Below are 23,535 nucleotides of genomic sequence, written 5' to 3'. Positions count from 1 at the left end.
TTCTGTGTAAAGCACACTCTGTGAAGGGCACAACATCAATTGCTTTACACTCCCTAATAAAAGCACAGGTTGTCCCATATGGAGCCAGATACCTTCAATTCTTACTTGGTCTCCCTTTACTCAGTTACAGATCTTTTTATGCGTACAAACTTGTGTCAGTAATTTGGCGTCTGCAAAGGACATGAACCGAATGTAGCTAGTCGAATTTAGTTGTATTAGTGAATTCCACTCAGTAAAAAGTGGTCTGGAGTCCAATTTGACATTTTTGGTTCCAATCGCTGTCTTTATGAGATGCGGTGTGGATGAACGGATGATCTCCGCATGTGTATTTCCCACCGTAAAGCATGCAGGAGGAGGTGTTGAGGTGTGGGGGTGCTTTGCTGGTGACACTGTCTGTGATTTATTTAGAATTCAAGGCACACTTAACCATCATGGCTACCACAGCATTCTGCAGCTATTCGCCATCCCATCTGGTTTGCGCTTAGTGGGACTATCATTTGTTTTTCCACAGGACAATGACCCAACACACCTCTAGGCTGTGTAAGTGCTATTTGACCAAGAAGGAGAGTGCCGAAGTGCTGCATCAGATGACCTGGCCTCCACAATCCCCCCGACTTCAACCAAATTGAGATGGTTTGGGATGAGTCCGACCGCAGAGTGAAGGAAAATAATGTATCTCACAGGAGAACGAGTATGGTATTGTTGCTGCCCGTAGCATTGAAGGTCAGGGAAGTCAGCGAGCGTCTGGCCTCCCTTGACAAATGTATTTTTGAAAATGTGCCAATAAGCATTGACCTAAACTGAGCGAGCTCAACTGTGAATGGTCCTTGTGCACAAAAAAATTGTCAAAGGAAGCCAGCTTGGATATGGCGTCACTCCTATCCAATCCCATTGAGAGCATACGTCATTGACTGAAACATCTAATTGTTGCGTTGTTGTCCTCCAGTAGCTAGCTAGTCAGCTAGCTAAAATTGGCCCTTTCCTAAATTAGCCATGGATGGAGATAGGGATTTTGACTTGTTGTTTTATTTAAATCTCCTTACTGGCCAATGACTATAATGGCGATTCTGAACCAACCATTAATTCATACATTTAGTGCCCCTGGCCTGAGGATGGGAGTTCAATATGTAGCTTGATGTAGAATGCTAATGGAAGTTAGGGTAGCGAGCAAGCATTTCAGCAGGTAGCCTAGGACAACAAAAAAGAAAAGCGTGAACTGTATGCCAGAGTGATAGACCATTTCATCAACATTAAAGAGAGGAGGATTTCACTGGCGTTTCTCTACAAGTAGGGTGAGTCATGTTTTCTACTTGCACGAATGCACACACACATACGCACACACAGAAATCAGAACCATGGACAGCCACATCATATTTAGATTACATTGATTGGACTAAATAGCAAAAAACTATCTTTTAGTTTTCACTGTATTAGACTAAACAGAGGTGATTTGATTATGTTGAAATGGTGCTGGAATAGTGGAGGCAGCTTCTGTTTTCTTTGACTTGCTGTAACTCTGTGGTTCTAAATCAATAGTTTAGTGGTCCAAAAATGTCGGAAACATTGACTTGCTTGACCATGCTGTAGGTCATGTAACTGTCTGTTGCTGTACACGCGATATCCTTTGTGGATTTCACTGGCCAGAGGTTGCTATCCAGTTTTGTGATATAAAAAAAAGGTATGGTTGAATTTATTCTGCCACTGTGTCTTCTTATTGTCTCGGCCTATGTATCATGAATTAACATGTTATAGAGGAAACAACGCAATTATCACAACACGTCGATTGTTGTATGGCTTTTTTGGGGGTGGGGGTGCTTAACTTCCCCAGTGATTTTACCCACGAACCGCTACTGTGTACGTCAGAATTTGTTCAAGCCTAGAAATGCTAGTCCATAATCGTAACATGGTGTTTGTATGTTCACAGATTAAATTTGACGTTCATGTTTCACGCATGGCTTTTCTTACAATCCTAACAATTTACGTATGGATTTTCTTACGAACCTAGCGATATGTACGTTCAACCTTTTGGCAGGTATCTGGCTCCATAGTCCCGATTCATATGCGCTAATGCAAGCGCATATGAAGGTTCACAGACACAAGAAATCTGCTATTTGCATACGGAGCAACACTTCACATTTTCTGGCCTAAGCAGACAAAATAACGATTTCCTGTGCCTGTGTAGCTTGTATTTGTGCTTGCAATAGCTCATATAAAATGGGAGAGTCTAGCGAATACAAAAATAGCAGTTTCATCTCTCTGTGATGATTGATTTATAGCTCTCAATCAGGAAAAAGACAAAATAATTTAGTTGAATTGAAACGAGACCACTTTCTCTTGGTCACAGACATACAAAATCACTCTATGCTTAAAGCTGATCGTAACGAGTCTGTACACATTTGAATGGTGTCTCTGTGCCTCTCAGTGGATGCTTGGTAGAACACTGTCATCAGTTATATGAAATGATGCCAATATATACACTAAGTATGATCATATTTATTTTACGGTTATAAGAAATGTGACATCTTATAGTTAGTACTTTATCATTTTATTGTTACTATATTTAGAAAGCCTTTCAGTCATTTCAAGCGCTATTGCCCCACTTATGTTGAATATTTTCATAGTACTGTATTTCTAGTATGTACTTGAGCTTGTGTCCTCAAATGTGAATAAACCTCAGAAATGTATAACTATTTTTATCATCAAGGTGAGTTCCATACCTTTCTACAACCTATACAGCATTACCAGTTATTATTTATGGCCATCTCATAAAATGTTGTTTGGGTATGCCTATTTAGGCAGAAATCTACATGTTTCCCTATTGTTTAAGAGGTTTTAAAGGAGCATTATGAAGTTGACTTACCTTGTGACATTGTCAAAATCAAAATATGCTCTCCCTGTGCTCAAGCAGATGGGTTGTTGTTGCCATAGACATACCCTGAACGTGAAAGCTGATCTAGCCATCCACAATGCATTACAGAAACAAATCGAAAGCCATAATAAGAATGCTTGCAAACAAACTACAGGACTCCAGAGATTAAAGGAGACATCAGTGAGAGTGAAAGGATTGTATTGATTGGCATGAGCCAACACTGAATTATTGTTACCCTGGGGTTGATGTAGGAGGCTGAAGCTGTGTGGTTCTGTGTTGAAATGGAAAGAGGGACTAAACATAAGGCAGCTTGTGGCAAAGGTTTAAGGACCTCTCCCACCCCCTGTTCTCCTCTGTGGTTTTGTCATCTCTATTTTGGAACTGGTCAATAATTGACTCCAGACGACCTTCTTGTCCACTCCATATTGGAGTCGGTTGAGTGAAAGGGAAGAATGTGAAGAGGATGCTGCAAGGAGTTTAAAATGGCAGAACAGATGTAGCTCTGACTCGCTCTGTGAAAATGGAACAGAATCTCTTGAGAATTAGTTTTGGATACTGAAGCCATACAGTATGGAATAAGTACTGCTGAATACACAACAGTCAGGCACAGATGCTACAATGAGCTAGTAAGATACTCTATTTCAATAATTTAATCAGAAACGTAAAAACTAACAATCCAACATATTCATCACCATAAGTGGTTCTTATCTCAAATCAAATCACAATTTATTTGTCACATGCTTTGTAAACAGCAGGTGTAGACTAACAGTGAAATGCTTACTTAAGGCCCTTCCCAACAATGCAGAGAGAAATAAAGATAAATAACAGAAAAATATTAACACAAGGAATAAATACACAATGAGTAACAATAACTTGGCTATATACACACGAGGTACCAGTACAGAGTCAATGAGGGTGTGAGGTAATTCAGGTAGATGTACTACATGGCCAAAAGTACTCATCGAACATCTCATTCCAAAATCATGTGCATTAATATGGAGTTGGTCCCCCCCCCTCCCCTTGTTTCTAAAACAAGCTCCACTTTTCTGGGAAGGCTTTCCAATAGATGTTGGAACATTGATGCGGGGAATTGCTTCCAGTCAGCCACAAGAGCATTAGTGCGGTCGGGCACTGATATTGGGCAATTAGACCAGGCTCGCAGTCGGCATTACAATTCATCCCAAAGGTGTTTGATGTGGTTGAGGTCAGGGCTCTGTGCAGGCCAGTCAAGTTCTTTCACACCGATCTCGACAAACCATTTCTGTATGGACCTCGCATTGTGCACAGGGCCATTGTCATGCTGAAACAGGAAAGGGCTTCCCCAAACTGTTGCCATAAAGTTGGAAGCACAGAATCGTCCAGAATGTCATTGTATGCTGTAGCGTTAAGATTTCCCTTCACTGGAAGCACAGGAGGCTGGTGGCACCTTAATTGGGGAGGACGGGCTCATAATAATTGCATGGAATAAATGGAATGGTATTGGACACATGGAAATCATGTGTTTGATACCATTCTATTCCAGCCATTGTTATGAGCCGTCCTCTCCTCAGCAGCCTCCTGTGACTGGAACTAAGGGGCCTGAACCATGAAACACCATGAACCATGAAAAACAGCCCCAGACCATTATTCCTCCTCCACCAATCTTTACCGTTGGGACTATGCATTCGGGCAGGTAACATTCGCCTGGCATCTGCCAATCCCAGATTCATCTGTCATCGGTGAAGTTCGATTAATCACTCCAGAGAACGCGTTTCCACTGCTCCAGACTCCAATGGTGGCGAGCTTCACACCACTCCAGCCAAAGCTTGGCATTGCACATGATGATCTTAGGCTTGTGTGTGGCTGCTTGGCCATGGAAACCCGTTTCATGAAGCTCCCAATGAACAGTTATTGTGCTGATGTTGCTTCCAGAGGCAGTTTGGAACTCGGTAGTGAGTATTGCAACCAAGGACAGACAAGTTTTACGAGCTACCCACTTCAGCGGTCTCATTCTGTGAGCTTGTGTGGCCTACCACTTTGCGGCGCCGTTGTTGCTCCTAGAAGTTTTCACTTCACAATTACAGCACTTACAGTTGACAGGGGCAGCACTAGCAGGACAAAAATTTGACGAAGTGACTTGTTGGCAAGGTGGCATCCTATGAAGGTGCCACGTTGAAAGTCACAGTACGGGCCATTCTACTGCCAATGTTTGTCTACGGAGATTGTATGGCTGTGTGCTCGATTTAATACACCTGTCAGCAACGCCTGTGGCTGAAGAACCGAATCCACTAATTTGAAGGGGTGTCCACACACTTTTGTCCATATAGTGTATTTTTATTATTGATCCCCATTAGCTGCTGTCAAGGCAGCAGCTACTCTTCCTGGGGTCCGGCAGAATTAAGGCAGTTATACAATTTTAAAAACATTACAATACATTCATTACAGGCCCATACTCCGCTACCACATATCTACAACACAAAATACGTGTGTGTGTGTGTGTATAGTGCGTATGTTATCGTGTGTGTGTAAGCATGTGTCTGTGCCTATGTTTGTGTTACTTCACAGTTCCTGCTGTTCCATAAGGTATAGTTTTACCTGCTTTTTAAATCTGATTCTACTGCTTGCATCACTTACCTGATGTGGAATAGACTTCCATGTAGTCGTGGCTCTATGTAGTACTGTGCACCTCCCATAGTCTGTTCTGGACTTGGGGACTGTGAAGAGACCTCTGGTGGCATGTCTTGTGGGGTATGCATGGGTGTCCGAGCTGTGTGCTAGTATTTTAAACAGACAGCTCGGTACCTTCAGCTTGTCAACACCTCTTACGAAAACGAGTAATGATGATGTCAATCGCTCTTCCTCGTTGAGCCATGAGAGATTGACATGCATGTCATTAATGTTAGCTCTTAATGTTAGCTCTCTGAGCCAACTGCAATTTTCACAAGTCCCTCTTTGTGGCACCTTACCACACTACTGAACAGTAGTTCAGGTGCAACAAAACCAGGGCCTGTAGGACCTGCCTTGTTGATAGTCTTGTTAAGAATGCAGAGCAGCGCTTTATGGACAGACTTCTCCCCATCTTAGCTACTGTTGTATGTACATATAGGTAGGGATAAAGTGACTAGGAAACATGATAGATAACAAACAGTAGCAGCATATGTGATGAGTCAAAACAACGCAAAAAACGGTCAATGCAGATGGTCCGGGTAGCTACTGGTTAACTATTTAACTAACTATATAGCCGTCTTATGGCTTGAGGGTAGAAGCTGTTCAGGGTCCTGTTGGTTCCAGACTTTCGACATCGGTACCACTTGCCATGCGGTAGCAGAGAGAACATTCTATGTCTTCGGTGGCTGGAGTCTGACAATTTTTAGGACCTTCCTCTGACACCGCCTGGTATAGAGTTCCCTGCCATCCAGGACCTCGGCCCCACTGATGTACTGGGCTAGTGATGTACCTTCTGTAGCGCCTTGCGGTCAGATCCCAAGCAGTTGCCATACCAAGGGAAGTGTGAAATGCAATAGAGATTGCATGATCTTTTGGGGCGGTATGTGAATTGGAGTGGGTCCAGGGTGTTTGGGATGACGGTGTTGATGTGAGCCAGGACCAGCTTTCATGGCTACATGCGTGAATGCCAAGGGGCGATAGGCTTTCTTGGGCACAGGGACTATGGTGGTCTGCTTGAAACACGTTGGTTACAGAGCGAGATCACAGCTGATTCTGGAACAGCTGGTTCTCTCATGCATGGTTCAGTGTTGCTTGCCTCGACGCGAGCATGGAACGCTTGCTTCACTGGGCAGCTTGCGGCTAGGTTTCTCTTTGTAATCTGTGATAGTTTGCAAGCCCTGTGTATTTTTTATTGTAGGCAAATGTGAAGTCATGCACATAGAAACAGAACATTTTGTATGAAAAAAAATTTGAATTCAAATGAAAGCCTTAAGTTTGTTTGCATCCAATCTGGAACTTTCTTTGGTTTTTACTCTCGGTTCTTGAGGACACTTTTTTTTTTCCCGGTCCTTCAAGTCATCTTTTCTTTCCACCGAGTCTTGGTACTCTTTTGACGTGGAAGCGGGGATAGGGGGGAAGGGTGTGTTTTTAATTTAACCTTTATTTAACTAGGCAAGTCAGTTAAGAACAAATTCTTATTTACAATGACGGCCTACGCCGGCCAAACCCAGACGACGCTGGGCCAATTGTGCGCCGCCCTATGGGACTCCCAATCACGGCCGGTTGTGATACAACCTGGATTTGAACCAGGCTGTCTGTAGTGACGCCTCAAGCACTGCGATTGCTGCGCCACTCGGAGGCCCAATAAATGTCATGGCGATCTGCTTCCGGTGAACTATTTCCAGTTTTTTGCCATTGGTCGCCCATAATAGTATTAGCTCGCAATTTCTCTCTGGTCCTTCTATTTGTTGTGTGTGTGTGTGTGTGTGTGTGTGTGTGTGTGTGTGTGTGTGTGTGTGTGTGTGTGTGTGTGTGTGTGTGTGTGTGTGTGTACGGTGCCTTCGGAAAGTAGGCACTGTAATACAGATTTACATAAGTAATCAGAGCCTTTGCTATGAGACTCGAAATTCAGCTCCGTTGCCTCCTGTTTCCATTGATCATCCTTGATGTTTCTACAACTTGATTGGAGTCCACCTGTGGTAAATTCAATTGGTTGGACATGTTTTGGAAAGGCATACACCTGTCTATATAAGGTCCCACAGTTGACAGTGCATGTCAGAGCAAAAACCCAAAACCATGAGGTCGAAGGAATTGTCTGTAGACCTTCGAGACAGGATTGTGTCGAGGCACAGATCTGGGGAAGGGTATTCTTAAATGGAAGAAGTTCAGGACCACCAAGACTCTTCTTAGCGCTGGCCGTCTGGCCAAACTGAGCAATCGGGGGAGAAGGGCCTTGGTCAGGGAGGTGACCAAGACCCAATGGTCACTCTGACAGAGCTCTAGAGTTCCTTGTGGAGATGGTTGTCCATCTGGAAGGTTCTCCCATCTCTGCAGCACTCCACCAAGCAGGCCTTTATGGTAGAGTGGCCAGATGCCACTCCTCAGTAAAAGGCACATGACAGCCCGCTTGGAGTTTGGCAAAAGGCACCTTTAAACTCTGACCATGAGAAACAAGATTCTCTGGTCTGATGAAACCAAGATTGAACTCTTTGGCCTCAATGCAAAGTGTCAAGTCTGGATGAAACCTGTCACCATCCCTACGGTGAAGCATGGTGGTGGCAGCATCATGCTGTGGGGATGTTTTTCAGCAGCAGGAACTGGGAGACTAGTCAGGTTCGATGACCGTAGCAAAGTACAGAGAGATGCTTGATGAAAACCTACTCCAGAGTGCTCAGGACCTCAGACTGGGGCGACGGTTCACATTTCAACAGGAGAACGACCCTAAGCACACAGCCAAGAAAATACAGGAGTGGCTTCGGGACAAGTCTCTAAACCTTGGGTGGCCCAGCCTTGAACCCGATCTAACATCTCTGGAGAGACCTGAAAATAGCTGTGCAGCAACGCTCCCCATCCAACCTGGCAGCACTTGAGAGGATCTGCAGAGAATTGGAGAAACTCCCCTAATACAGGTGTGCCAAGCTTGTCACATCATACCCAAGAAGACTCAAGGCTGTAATCGCTGCCAAAGGTGTTTCAACAAATCACTGAGTAAAGGGTCTGACTCCTTATGTAAATGTGATATTTCAGTTTTTTGTTGTTGAATAAATTAGCCAAAATGTCCTTGTTTTTGTTTTGCCATTATGGGGTATTTTTGTAGATTGAAGAAAAAAAGTATTTACTCAATTTTAGAATAAGGCTGTAATGTAACAAAATGTGGAAAAAGTCAAAGGGTCTGAATAGTTTCCAAATGCACTGTATGTCTCAAGTGCTTTTTTTGTTTGTAATAGTCGTGTAAGTGGAATACTATAGCTAGTGTGAGTATGGTGTGTTTCTTCAAATGTAGTATTTTCTAATTCAAGTGCTAGCTAGCTGTTGGAACATATCGACATCACCATAAAGAGGATCAAGACGTGTACCATGAAGAAAAGAAGTCAGAGAAGAGAGGTTAGCTGTTCTGAACATTGCTGTGCAGCTCATCTGCAAAATTCAATGAAGAGCTGCCAATGAAGAGCTACGAAAGAAGCGTGCGAAACAACTTCAACATCGGGAATAGCTGTAAGGTCTGTGGCTGAAGATGTAGTTGAGCCAACTCCAGGAGGGCTGTGTTGTCTGAGGATGGGGGCAGTGCCACTTCTTTTCCAATGGAACAATTATGTTCTTCCCCCAAGGCCTATTGTTTGGGAGAGGAGAGAGAGACCGAGCACCGACCATGCAGAGGATGGTGGAGATTAAATTGATGATGCGATGAACTGTGCCCAGGACCACGACTACTGTGCAGTACCTGAGCCAACAGCAGTTGATAGCTAGGCTTAGGAGAGACCTGGAAGAGGTGACTGTCAGATGTTGTATTGGTCTGCAACAGTTTGTGGGATCAGATAAGGACATATGATTCTACACTAGGTAGGTTGATGACTCTAAACCAGCACAACTTGTATTGTATGTTATCAATAGGTAGGTAATGATGAAAGTTATGATTTTGCTGAGTCCTTATCAGTCTGCTTTTGTTTCATTCTTCCAACAGATTTCCCAGTTATGACCATCTTGTCTTTTTGGAGACTGATTTGAATCAGCAACTGCCAAGTTTGTGCAGGTCACTCAAGCAGCATGAGGTCACTCTTCCATCCAAGTACACTGTAAGATTGTTATAATTTTCATGTTGTGAATTGGTTGAAATGTGTTATTATCATTAATTATTTTCTTGAGAATGTGATGTTAAATTAAATACACAATACAATGTTAAATTAAGTACATGACGCATCCACAGTCAACCTCCTGAAAACATTATTATGCTGCAGACTATAAAATGGATGTGCAGGCCCTATAAAACAAACAGTTGTGATAAAAATGTACAGCAATGACACTGAACTAATCAATTGCATATATATAACCTGCGTTCTACAGAGACAGGCGCTTGTTGCAGCCAGTGGATGAGCTTTGCCTCTTCCTGACACTGGATCTCAGAGACCTGGGCCAACACTTTCTCATCCATCCCTCTGCAGTCAGTAGGATCATCATCACCTGGGCCAACTTCCTATACACACTGCTTGGAGCAGTGACCATCTGTATGACACAAGAGGAAATGAAGGCCAATCTACCGGAGGAATTTAAAAGCTACCCAGACACGCAGGTCATTGTTGACTGCTCCGAGCTTAGGTGTCAGAAATCGTCCTTTCTTCTGCTGTAGAGTGAGATGTTCTACAACTACAAATCCCACTGCACAATTAGGGCATTATTGGGAATAGCTCCTCATGGACCGATCACGGTTGTGTCCTCACTGTATGCAGGCTCCATCCTCATCGATGACCTTGGGTGATTCGGAGGGGGAAGAACAAGTTCTAAGAACAAGGAGGTATGAGATGCAAACTCGTGCGGTTGGTGTGATGCCCCCGTTGTGAAATCAGTTGTTTGCTTCAGCGTTGAGAGAAAAGGTGCAAAATCCGACTACTCATCGTTTATATTGATGCTGATGAATTTGTGATATTTGATATCGAAATGCCGTTTTTATACTTTAACTTCTCTAGGGTAGGGGGCAGTATTTTGACGTCCGGATAAAAGGCGTGCCCAAATTAAACTGCCTGCTACTCAGGCTCAGAAGGTAGGATATGCATATTATTAGTAGATTCGGATAGAAAACACTCTGAAGTTTCTAAAACTGTTTGAATGATGTCTGTGAGTATAACAGAACTCATATGGCAGGCTAAAACCTGAGAAAAATCCAACCAGGAAGTGGGAAATCTGAGGGTTGTAGTTTTTTTTCAAGTGATTGCCTATTGCCTATACAGTAACTTAGGGTTCATTTTGCACTTCCTAAGGTTTCCACTAGATGGCCACAGTCTTTAGAACGTTGTTTCAGGCTTTTACTGTAAATATTTAGCCAACGAGAGGGCCTGGAGTCCGATGAGTGAGGAAATGACGAGCTCAGAGGTGCGCTGACGTGAGTGTGAGCTGTGTTCCTTTTCTTTTCTGAAGACATTGCAATTGTCCGGTTGGAATATTACTGAAGATTTATGTTAAAAACATCCTAAAGATTGATGCTATACATCGTTTGACATATTTCTACGAACGTAAATATAACTTTTTTTGACTTTTCGTCGTGACATTTTTGCGCGCTTCCTGCATTTGGAGTAGTGGACTGAACGCGTGAACAAAAAGGAGGTATTTGGACATAAATGATGGACTTTATCGAGCAAAACATACATGTATTGTGAAACATAAAGTCCTAAGAGTGCCATCTGATGAAGATCATCAAAGGTTAGTGATTCTTTTTAGCTGTATTTCTGTTTTTTGTGACGCCACTCCTTGCTTGGAAAATGGCTGTGGTTTTTCTTGTCAAGATGATGTGGTAACATAATCTAATGCTATGCTTTCGCCGTAAAGCCTTTTTGAAATCGGACAATGTGGTTGGATTAACGAGAATCTTATCTTTAAAATGGGATATAATAGTTGTATGTTTAAGAAATTTGAATTATGAGATTTTTGTTGTTTTGAATTTGGCGCCCTGCTATTTCACTGGCTGTTGAATAGTGTGTCCCGCAGGTGGGACGGTCACGTCCCACATACCCAAGAGAGGTTAATTACTAGTGATATTGACATGCTATTTTGAACCTTGATTATCAGTTGATTACCATTTTAAATACATTTAAATATTACCAAATAAATATGCCAGCTTAGGTTTTCTTATTTTAAGTTTCCTTCCAGTCTCATTAATCCTACTAGAGCAAACCTATCCTGATTACGAGTATCTTAGACCAGTTGCACGTAGTTTCAGGCAAGAGTATTTTAGTAATTGTGCATTGAAGTGACATTTCTATTCCAAACACACACATAGATACTGTTACAATAAATATATTTTATATATTTACACTACCGTTCAACAACACATTGAACTATAACTTAGGTGTTCTCGAGTTTATAGAAATCTAACAATGGTGGATGCACCGGCAGCACGGTGAAAGACTGTATGGGCTCTAGCCAGCCATTCCCCTTAGGCCTCTGACTGTACCCAATGACTGTTGTAATTTTATAATTCTAAATATAATTCATACAAATACAAATGTGTCTCTTACATCTAGACTAGAATCACCTTGTAAACAAATCAATCATCAACAAGAAATGTGTTAAATTAAATTTAAGGGCTTCACACATTGTGGGGCTGCGGCTCGGCTACCCTAGTCAAAATATTCTATAGGATTAGTGATTTTTTTTTTCCCAATAGAATCCTATAGGATTTTGTGTCACTTCTATCATAATCCTATTGGAAATCAAATGTCATCTGAATGGATCCTATACTTTGTTACTTGAAGGAGTTTGTCACTCCAATCAGAATCCTATAATTTTTTTCTTAATTGAACCTAATAAATTATAGTTCAACTTCCACCGCGCTTGTGCATTATCATAATTCAAAAGTGCACCACTAAAAATCCCTGCATTAGCATGTTTCTGTTAGCCAAACATCCTGACAAAATACAACATAATATTAGTGGCCTGTTAATGTGCCTGGACCTTGTAGACTAAACTGCAGAGAAAAATCCCATCACTGATCCAAATGGTTGCCCAATCAGATAGGTTAGATGCAAGTATTTCTAAATGAATACCAGGATGCATTCAAAACGCCAGGCTTTTGAGCAGCTATTCAAATGACAGGTTATTCACTGCAGTTTACAGCCTAGACTAGTTTTGTACGCTCTTGAAAACAATAATAACATTCTTCATTACATTGTATTGTTGTAGCCTAGGTAGGATACATTTCTTGTCCCTAAAACAACTTAAGCATTTGGTAGCTTTTCCAGATGCATGCCTGGGAGGGAGTGACTCAGCCTTGGGCGCGCACATATGATTTCGTTATCTGATAAAAAAAATATATATATTTTGCTGTGTAAATTGACTGGATGTATTCTCTGCAGTATTAAGCATAACATTGAGCTTATGGATTATGGTCTAATATCCAAACGCTTCTACTGACAGTAGCCTATAGGCTACAGCTCAAGCATGTCTGTCTTTGTTCTGTTGCAACAAACTCGCAGGAGCTAAATAACAAACCTAACAATTCTCCCCCTCCCAAAGTCTATGTATGGAAGGTAGTATCAAAGTCCTGAAAACGCCCAGTGCGTGCACGAGCCCTGACAAGTCTGGGCTCAGGGGCAGCCAGAGCTGGCTGTTGTTCGGGAGGCTGAGCAGGTGGCATGGCAACAGGACTGTCCTGCCTGACCACATTCGATGTGTTCACGGGAGCAGGGACCCTGCATAGACAGCTGGAATGCCACTGAGATCCACCTGCCAGTTGAAATGTCACTGGGCCCAGTTGACGGCTGACCTGAACGTGATCAGTTTGCTGGCCCGATGAGGTCGACGGACTCCGACCCAGTCAGACACCTCGATGGCTGGCGGCTGAGCTCTCTGCTTCATATCATGCTGATGCTTCCTCACTGAAGATCCACGAAGTCTGGTGATGGGCAGCACAAGCTCACGCCCCAACATGAGTTAGGCGGGGAAGACTCCCGTAGTGAAGTCCATTTTTTAGGAAACGATTTTAAATCACCACCCCCCCCCCCGTTCGCCTGCATGTGATGGAAAGCGGTATGGATGTGGTTGACACCTTTGGCTGCGAGGTAAGAGAGGAAGTGGTTCGATAGGAACTGGGCACCATTGTCCATGGTAATGGCCTGAAGCAGGCCCCAGCGAGCGAAGAACTGATCCAGAAAGTTGACTATGGTCTCCGCTGTGACTTTTCCCATTGGACTGTCTTCGGGCCATTTAGAGTGAAGGTCAAACAGCACAATGAGAAACCTTTGATGGTGTGGGACGTTGTGTAGCTCTCCACAGACGTTGAGTGCTCCCAATATTTGTGTCATTCTCAAAACTTTTGGCCACGACTGTACATACCACCACAAGCCGATGCTGGCACTTAGACCGCACTCAATGAGCTGTATACGGCCATAAGCAAACAGGAAAACGCTCATCCAGAGGCGGCGATCCTAGTGGCCGAGGACTTTAATGCCCGGAAACTCGTCCTTTTTAACTAGTTTCTACCAGCATGTTAAATTTGAAACCAGAGGAGGAAAAAAAACTCTAGACCACCTTTACTCCACACAGAGATGCGTACAAAGCTCTCCCTCGCCCTCCATTTGGCAAATCTGACCATAAGTCTATCCTCCTGGAAAAACTAAAGCAGGAAGCACCGGTGACTCGGTCAATAAGGAAGTGGTCAGATGAAGCAGATGCTAAGCTACAGGACTGTTTTGCTAGCACAGACTGAAATATGTTCCGAGATTCTTCCGATGGCTTTGAGGAGTACACAACATCAGTTACTGGCTTCATCAATAAGTGCATCGATGGCGTCATCCCCACAGTGACCGTACATACATACATACATACAGTGGGGGAAAAAAGTATTTGATCCCCTGCTGATTTTGTACGTTTGCCCACTTACAAAGAAAAGATCAGTCTATAATTTTAATAGTAGGTTTGCATTTTAATGAGGGAAATAAGTATTTGACCCCTCTGCAAAACGTGACTTAGTACTTGGAGGCAAAACCCTTGTTGGCAATCAGAGGTCAGACGTTTCTTGTAGTTTCTTTGCACACATCTCAGGAGGGATTTTGTCCCACTCCTCTTTGCAGATCTTCAACAAGTCATTAAGGTTTCGAGGCTGACGTTTGGCAACTCGAACCTTCAGCTCCCTCCACAGATTTTCTATGAGATTAAAGTCTGGTGACTGGCTAGGCCACTCCAGGACCTTAATGTGCTTCTTCTTGAGCCACTCCTTTGTTGCCTTGGCCGTGTGTTTTGGGTCATTGTCATGCTGGAATACCCATCCACGATCTATTTTCAATGCCCTGGCTGAGGGAAGGAGGTTCTCACCCAAGATTTGACGGTACATGGCCCTGTCCATCATCACTTTGATGCGGTGAAGTTGTCCTGTCCCCTTAGCAGAAAAACACCCCAAAGCATAATGTTTCCACCTCCATGTTTGACGGTGGAGATGGTGTTCTTGGGGTCATAGGCAGCATTCCTCCTCCTCCAAACACGGCGAGTTGAGTTGATGTCAAAGAGCTCCATTTTGGTCTCATCTGACCACAACACTTTCACCAGTTGTTCTCTGAGTCATTCAGATGTTCATTGGCAGACTTCAGACGGGCATGTATATGTATTCTTGAGCAGGGGAACCTTGCGGGCGCTGCAGGATTTCAGTCCTTCACGGCGTAGTGTGTTTCCAATTGTTTTCTTGGTGACTATGGTCCCAGCTGCCTTGAGATCATTGACAAGATCCTCCCGTGTAGTTCTGGGCTGATTCCTCACCGTTCTCATGATCATTGCAACCCCACGAGGTAAGATCTTGCATGGAGCCCCAGGCCGAGGGATATTGACAGTTCTTTTGTGTTTCTTCCATTTGCGAATAGTCACACAATGTTGTCACCTTCTCACCAAGCTGCTTGGGCGATGGTCTTGTAGCCCATTCCAGCCTTGTGTAGGTCTACAATCTTGTCCCTGACATCCTTGGAGAGCTCTTTGGTCTTGGCCATGGTGGAGAATTTGGAATCTGATTGATTGCTTCTGTGGACAGGTGTCTTTTTTACAGGTAGCAAGCTGCAGTTAGGAGCACTCCCTTTAAGAGTGTGCTCCTAATCTCAGCTCCTTACCTATATAAAAGACACCTGGCAGCCAGAAATCTTTCTGATTGAGAGGGGATCAAATACTTATTTCCCTCATTAAAATGCAAATCAATTCATAACATTTCTGACATGCATTATTCTGGATATTGTTGTTGTTATTCTGTCTCTCACTGGTCAAATAAACCTACCATTAAAATTATAGACTGATCCTTTCTTTGTCAGTGGGCAAATGTACAAAATCAGCAGGGGATCAAATACTTTTTTCCCCCACTGTACCCCAACCAGAAGCCATGGATTACAGGCAACATCCACACTGAGCTAAAGGGTAGAGCTGCCGCTTTCAAGGAGCGGGACTCTAACCCGGAAGCTTATAAGAAGTCCCACTATGCCCTCCGACGAACCATAAAACAGGCAAAGCGTCAATACAGGACTAAGATTGAATTGTACTACACCGGCTCGTCGGATGTGGCAGGGCTTGCAAACCATTACAGACTACAAAGGAAAGTACAGCCGCGAGCTGCCCAGTGACACGAGCCTACCAGACAAGCTAAAATACTTCTATGCTCGCTTCGAGGCAAGTAACACTGAAGCATGCATGAGAGCATCAGATGTTCTAGATGACTGTGTGATCACGCACTCCGTAGCCGATGTGAGTAAGACCTTTAAACAGGTCAACATTCACAAGCCGCAGGGCCAGACGGATTACCAGGACGTGTACTCCGAGCATGCGCTGACCAACTGGCAAGTGTCTTTACTGACCCGTAGCACTCACATCTGTAGCCATGAAGTGCTTTGAAAGGCTGGTCATGGCTCACATCAACACCATTATCCCAGAAACCCTAGACCCACTCCAATTGGCCCTGTGGCTCCAGGACAACAACCTCTCCCTCAACGTGACCAAGACAAAGGAGATTGCGGACTACAGGAAAAGGAGGACTGAGCACTACCCCGTTCTCATCGACGGGGCTGCAGTGCAGCAGGTCGGGGCTGCAGTGGAGCAGGTTGAGAACTTCAATTTCCTTGGTGTCCACATCACCAACAAACTATCATGGTTCAAACACACTAAGACAATTGTGAAGAGGTTACGACAAAGCCTATTCCCCCTCGAGACTAAAAAGATTTGGCATGGGTCCTCAGATCCTCAAAAGGTTCTACAGCTGCACCATCGATAGCATCCTGACTGGTTGCATCACTGCCTGGTATGGCAACTGCTCGGCCTCCGACCACGAGGAGGGTAATGCGAACGGCCCAGTACATCACTGGGACCAAGCTTCCCACCATCCAGGACCTCTATACCACGTGGTGTCAGAGGAAGGCCCCAAAAATGTCAAAGATGCCAGCCACCCTAGTCATAGACTGTTCTCTGCTACCACATGGCAAGCAGCACCGGAGCGCCAAGTCCAGGTCCAAAAGGCTTTAACAGCTTCTACCCCAAGCCATAAAACTCCTGAACAGCTAATCAAAGGGCTACCCAGACCCCTCTTTTACGCTGCTCCTACTCTGTTTATTATCTATGCATGGTCACTTTAACTCTACATACATGTACACTACCGTTCAAAAGTTTTGGGTCACTTAGAAATGTCTTTGTTTTTGGAAGAAAAGCACACTTTTTTTGGTCCCTTAAAATAACATCAAATTGATCTAAATACAGTGTTGACATTAATGTTGTAAATGAGCATCCTGTAGCTGGAAACGACAGATTTTTTTTATTTTAACGGAATATCTACATAGACCTACAGAGGCCCATTATCAGCAACCATTACTCCTGTGTTCCAATGGCACGTTGTGTTAGCTAATCCAAGTTTATCGTTTTAAAAGGCTAATTGATCATTAGAAAACCCTTTTGCAATTATGTTAGCACAGCTGAAAACTGTTCTGATTGATGAAGCAATACAACTGGCCTTCTTTAGACTAGTTGAGTATCTGGAGCATCAGCATTTGTGGGTTTGATTTACATGCTCAAAATTGCCAGAAACAAAGACCTTTCTTTTGAAACTCGTCAGTCTATTGTTGTTCTGAGAAATGAAGGCTATTCCATGTGAGAAATTGCCAAGAAACTGAAGATCTCGTACAACGTTGTGTACTACTCCCTTCACAGAAAAATGCAAACTGGCTCTAACCAGAATAGAAAGAGGAGCGGGAGGCCCCGGTGCACAACTGAGCAAGAGGACAAGTACATTAGAGTGTCTAGTTTGAGAAACAGACACCTCACAAGTCCTCAACTGGCAGCTTCATTAAATAGTACCCGCAAAACACCAGTCTCAACGTCAACAGTGAAGAGGCGACTCCGGGATGCTGGCCTTCTAGGCAGAGTTCCTCCGTCCAGTGTCTGTGTTCTTTTGCCCATCTTAATCTTTTATTTTATTGGCCAGTCTGAGATTTGGCTTTTTCTTTGCAACCCTGGCTAGAAGGCCAGCATCCCGGAGTCGCTTCTTCACTGTTGACGTTGAGACTGGTGTTGTGCGGCTTCTGTTTAATGAAGCTGCCAGTTGACTTGAGGCATCTGTTTCTCAAACTAGACACTCTAATGTACTGGGCCGTGTGTGTGTATGCTCGTCGGAGGTTGTAGAGGGATTTCCTATAAGCCTTTGGATCAGCTCTGGCCTTTAGCTCAGTATGGATGTTGACATGGCTTCTAGTTGGGATATGTACGTAAGGTCACTTTGGGGATGATGTGGTCAATGCACTTATTAACTTCTATGAGCTACGTGGGACGTTTGCGTCCCACCCGCGGTACACACTATCAACAGCCAGTGAAATATCAGGGCGGCAAATTCAAAACAACAAAATCTCATGATTCAAATTTCTCAAACATACAACTATTTTACACCATTTTAAAGATGCACTTCTCCTTAATCCAACCACATTGTTCGATTTCAAAAAGGCTTTACGGCGAAAGCATAAAGTTAGATTATGTTAGGACAGAGCGTCAACAAGAAAAACCACACAACCATTTTCCAAGCAGGAGAGGCGTCACAAAAACCAGAAATACAGCTAAAATTAACCACTAACCTTTGACGATCTTCATCAGATGACACTCTTAGGACTCAATGTTACACAATACATGTATGTTTTGTTCGATAAAGTTCATATTTATATAAAAAAAAAAACATTTTACATTGGTGTGTGATGTTCAGAAAATATTTTGCCTCAAACTTCCGGTGAATGAGCACAACAATTTACAAAAATACTTATCATAAACGTTGATAAAATATTAAACTGTTATTCAAAGAATTATAGATAAACATCTCCTTAATGCAACCGCTGTGACAGATTTCAAAAAAGCTTCAGCACACTTTGCAATAATCTGAGTACAGCACTCAGCAATAACAGATACCTGCCATTTTGGAGTCATCTAAAATCATAAATAGCATTATAAATATTCACGTACCTTTGATCTTCATCAGAATGCACTTCCAGGAATCCCAGGTCCACAACAAATGTTGTTTTGTTCGATAAAGTCCATAATTTATGTCCAAATACCTCCTTGTTGTTTTACGCGTTCAGTAAGCTACTCCAAATGTAGGAAGCGCGATGAAAATTTAACGACGAAAAGTCAAAAAAATTAAATTTACGTTCGTAGAAACATGTCAAACGTTGTATAGCATCAATCTTTAGGGCATTTTTAACATAAAACTTCAATAATATTCCAACCGGACGATTCCAATGTCTTGAAAAACGTTATGGAACACAGCTACCTCATCACGTGACTGCGCGCCACTGAACTCATGTCATTTTCTGAGTCACCCAACTTCCCGGCCGCCTTGTTCGCTCTCTGTTCACTGCAAAAGCCTGAAACAAGGTTCTAAAGACTGTTGACATCTAGTGGAAGCCTTAGGAAGTGCAAAATGAACCCTAAGTCACTGTGTGTTAGATAGGCAATGACTTAAAGACTACAAGCATCAGATTTCCCACTTCCTGGTTGGATTTTTCTCAGGTTTTGCCTGCCATATGAGTTCTGTTACACTCAGACTTCATTCAAACAGTTTTAGAAACTTCAGAGTGTGTTCTATACCTTAAGTTTGAAATGGATGATCAATGTGGTAAACTTCTGCCATCGGATGAATCCCGGAACATATTCAAGTCTGTGCTAGCGAAACCGTCTTGTAGCTTAACATCCGCATCATGGGATGGGACATGGGGTTGCACAGGTGACATGCTGGTAGAAATTGGGTAAAATAGATTTCGGTTTCCCTGCAGTAAAATCACTGGCCTCTAGCCTCTCTGGGGTATGTGGGACGCCACCTGCGGGACACACTCGCCAACAGCCAGTGAAATAGCAGGGCGCCAAATTCAAAACAACAAAAATCTCATAATTCAAATTTCTCAAACATACAACTATTATATTCCATTTTTTAAAGATACACTTCTCGTTAATCCAACCACACTGTCCGATTTCAAAAAGGCTTTACGGCGAAAGCATAACATTAGATTATGTTAGGACAGCACCTAGACAAGAAAAACCACACAGCCATTTTCCAAGCAAGGAGAGGTGTCACAAAAACCAGAAATACAGCTAAAAGTAATCACTAACCTTTGATCTTCATCAGATGGCACTCATAGGACTTCATGTTACACAATACATGTATGTTTTGCTCGATAAAGTTCATATTTATATTTAAAAAAAAATAATAATTACATTGGCGTGTAATGTTCAGAAATGTTTTGCCTCCCAAAACTCCGGTGAATGAGCACATCAATTTACAGAAATACTCATCATAAACGTTGATAAAATATACAACTGTTATTCAAAGAATTATAGATACACCTCTCCTTAATGCAACCGCTGTGTCAGATTTCAAAAAAGCTTTACAGTGAAAGCAAACTTTGCAATAATCTGAGTACAGCGCTCAGACATCAAAACAAGCCATATCGATACCCGCCATTTTGGAGTCGACAGAAGTCACAAATAACATTATAAATATTCACTTACCTTTGATCTTCATCGGAATGCACTCCCAGGAATCCCAGTTCCAGAATTAAAGTTTGTTTTGTTCGATAAAGTCCATCTTTATGTCCCAATACCTCCATTTTGTTCGCGCTTTCAGTTGAGTAATCCAAATGCACTGTGCTCGCACAGTAAATTCAGACAAAGTCAAAAATGTTATATTACAGTTTGTAGAAACATGTCAAACGATGTATAGAATCAATCTTTAGGATGTTTTATCATAAATCTTCCATAATATTCCAACCGGACGATTCCTTTGTCTTCAGAAATGAAAATGAACACACCTAACTCCCACGGGAGTGCGCGCGATTGAGCTCATGTCATTTTCTCAGTCATCTGACTCCATATGCTCTTATTCTCACCCCAGTCACAGTAGAAGCATGAAACAACATTCTAAAGACTGTTGACATCTAGTGGAAGCCTTAGGAAGTGCAAAATGACCCCACAGACACTGTGTATTAGATGGGCAATCACTTGAAAAACTACAAACCTCAGATTTCCACACTTCCTGGCTGGATTTTTTTCTCAGGTTTTTGCCTGCCATATGAGTTCTGTTATCACAAACATAATTCAAACAGTTTTAGAAACTTCAGAGTGTTTTATATCCAGATCTAATAATAATATGCATATCCTTCCTTCTGGGCCTGAGTAGCAGGCAGTTTACTACGGGCACGCTTTTCATCCGGACGTCAAAATACTGCCCCCTACCCAAGAGAGACTAGGAGCACAGCCTCTGGGTGAGCATTTTCGTGCTCGTTGAGTGCTGTCTTAGTGCCAGCATTGTTTTGAGCATAAAAAAATATAGATGGAAAAACTGTCTTGGTCTACAGTTTATCATGAGAACCTTGAGCTGTTTTTAACAGAGACACACCCCTCCCCCCCTAACTTTACCCGACAGTGCCGTACGGTCTTGAGAATGCATAGAAAAATCAGCAAGATGTATATTGCCCTTGTTCAGCCATGACTCCGAGACACATAGGATATTACAGTTCTTCAGGTATCATTGATAGGATAGTCTCAAACGGAGCTCGTCCAGTTTGTTCTCCAGTGATTGTACTTTGCCAATAGAACAGAGGTTAGAGGCAGATTATTTATTCGTCAGGGTGCTCGCACGTTGGCGTCTCTTACGCTGTCTTCTCCTCTTCTGAGTCTCTGGGATTAGGGACTGGTCCGGGGTTAGCATTATGTCTTGCGCCGCTGACTCATTGAAGTAGAAATCTTTATCCAAATTGAGGTTAGTGATCGCTGTTCTGATGTCCAGAAGCTCTTTTCTGTCATTGGAAATGATGGCGGAAATGTTATGTACAACAAAAAGTTAAGATCAGTGCAAAAAAATAAAATAGCAGACGTGGTCAGGAGCCCGTAAAACGGCTGCTATCCATTTCAGCGCCATTTTAGTTGACAACCTGGCTATAACTATGGGGGATGTCTTTCTCTCTCTCTGTGAACTTCTCTCTGTGGGAGTGAGGACCCAGGACCCAGATGCTAAACGGACTTGTATCCTTACATATCCCTTGCTTACAATCACATCATGAGTAACCTGCTTAATTTCTTACAAATAACTTAGCAAAGGTCTGACGTATATGCATTTTCCATCACCCTGTGCATCAGATTACACCGGACACAGCGATCCTAGATGTCTCAGGAACTTCTCACAATTCAACTTTGAACTGGCTCATACTGCTGTTACCACACTGTGTACCGGACAGAGATCAAAAGAAAAGGTATCAGTTTCATATTAACCAACGTTTGTAAGCACGCATGTATACATAATTGAGGATGCCTGTATAAACGCAAGACTGATGAGACTTTGTACTAGCCTTTTGCATTATGATGTGACTGCGTGTAGGCCTACCCCAAGTACTCTATATTAAAGCTGACGCTTCAACTGCTTCCAGACTCAAGTTTCTTTTATATTTACAGAGTCAACATGCATTTGAATATTTCTGTCTTCTGTAATCAAGTCATGGACACCTGCTTTCCTTATGAGAAGCAACTCAAATGAGCAGTGTCCTGCATGCTCTCATGAGATGACATGGGCTATCATGAGACCAAGAAATTGATTAGTGTTTAAAAGCATCCACGTGATAATTCCTGTTTTTTGTTTTTCTGGATAGGCTATCTTCTCAGGTTTTTGTGAACATTCCAAGGGGTGGCTAGCTCCAGTTGATAAACAGCACAGATGGACCGTGTTTATAGTCAGAGATGAGGCTGTAGGTGTTTGGGGGTGCTGGAAGAACACCCCTGCCCCTGGCTTGGTTGGACACATCTAGGTAATGGAATAACTAAGGTTGGGGTCCTCTGCTATCAAGGCGCATAATCTGCTTCTTCTGGATCGGAACCCCAGTAAGCCTGCCTGCTGCAGCCACCCATGCTAGCTCTTATCAGGGCCTCTGACTGTCTTCATTACCAACGATCATATTGCTCACCTGGTCACCCAGGTGGGACAGAGTTCAAGTTTCTCTTTTCCCACGGCCCTAAACGCTCATTTCCACTGTGTAGTCATCATTACCTGGTCTTCCTGTTCTGAACCTCCTTCCCTCCTGCAAATGCACACCATGACGACATCATGGTGGTAGGCCTGATCATCGACGGTGAGGAGACAGCCTATAGGGAGGAGGCCAGAGACCTGGCAGTGTGGTGTCAGGACATCAACCTCTCCCTCAACATCAGCAAGACAAAGGAGCTGATCGTGGGCTACAGGAAATGGAGGCTCAGCACGCCCCCATTCACATCGATGGAGCTGTAGTGGAGTGGGCCAAGAGCTTCAAGTTCCTCGGTGTCCACATCACTAAGGATCTATCACGGTCCACACACACCAACATAGTTGTGAAGAGGGTACAACAATGCCTCTTCCCTCAGGAGGCTGAAAATATTTGGCATGGATCCTCAGATCCACAAAGTTCTACAGCTGCACAATTGAGAACATCTATACTGGCTGCATCAACGCTTGGTATGGCAACTGCTTGGCATCCGACCGCAAGGTGCTACAGAGGGTAGTGTGTACAGCCCAGTACATT

The 23,535-nt window shown here is 43.2% G+C and overlaps 1 long non-coding RNA gene across 1 annotated transcript in view; it reads left to right on the top strand.

The window, feature by feature from the left end:
* The window catches only part of LOC106587006 (uncharacterized), a 35,543-nt gene extending 13,135 nt beyond the window's left edge, over window positions 1-22,408 (top strand). The window contains exons 2-4 of the long non-coding RNA XR_001324340.2: window positions 9,477-9,588; window positions 9,857-10,304; window positions 22,127-22,408. This is a non-coding gene — a long non-coding RNA (uncharacterized lncRNA). The remainder of the gene's footprint in view (window positions 1-9,476; window positions 9,589-9,856; window positions 10,305-22,126) is intronic.
* Window positions 22,409-23,535: the final 1,127 nt, after the last annotated feature.

The sequence above is a fragment of the Salmo salar genome, chromosome ssa26 (genome assembly GCF_905237065.1).
Source record: "Salmo salar chromosome ssa26, Ssal_v3.1, whole genome shotgun sequence".
NCBI lineage: Eukaryota > Metazoa > Chordata > Actinopteri > Salmoniformes > Salmonidae > Salmo > Salmo salar.
The sequence above is the reverse complement of the archived record's forward strand: the minus strand, read 5'-3'. Positions and strand labels throughout refer to the sequence as shown.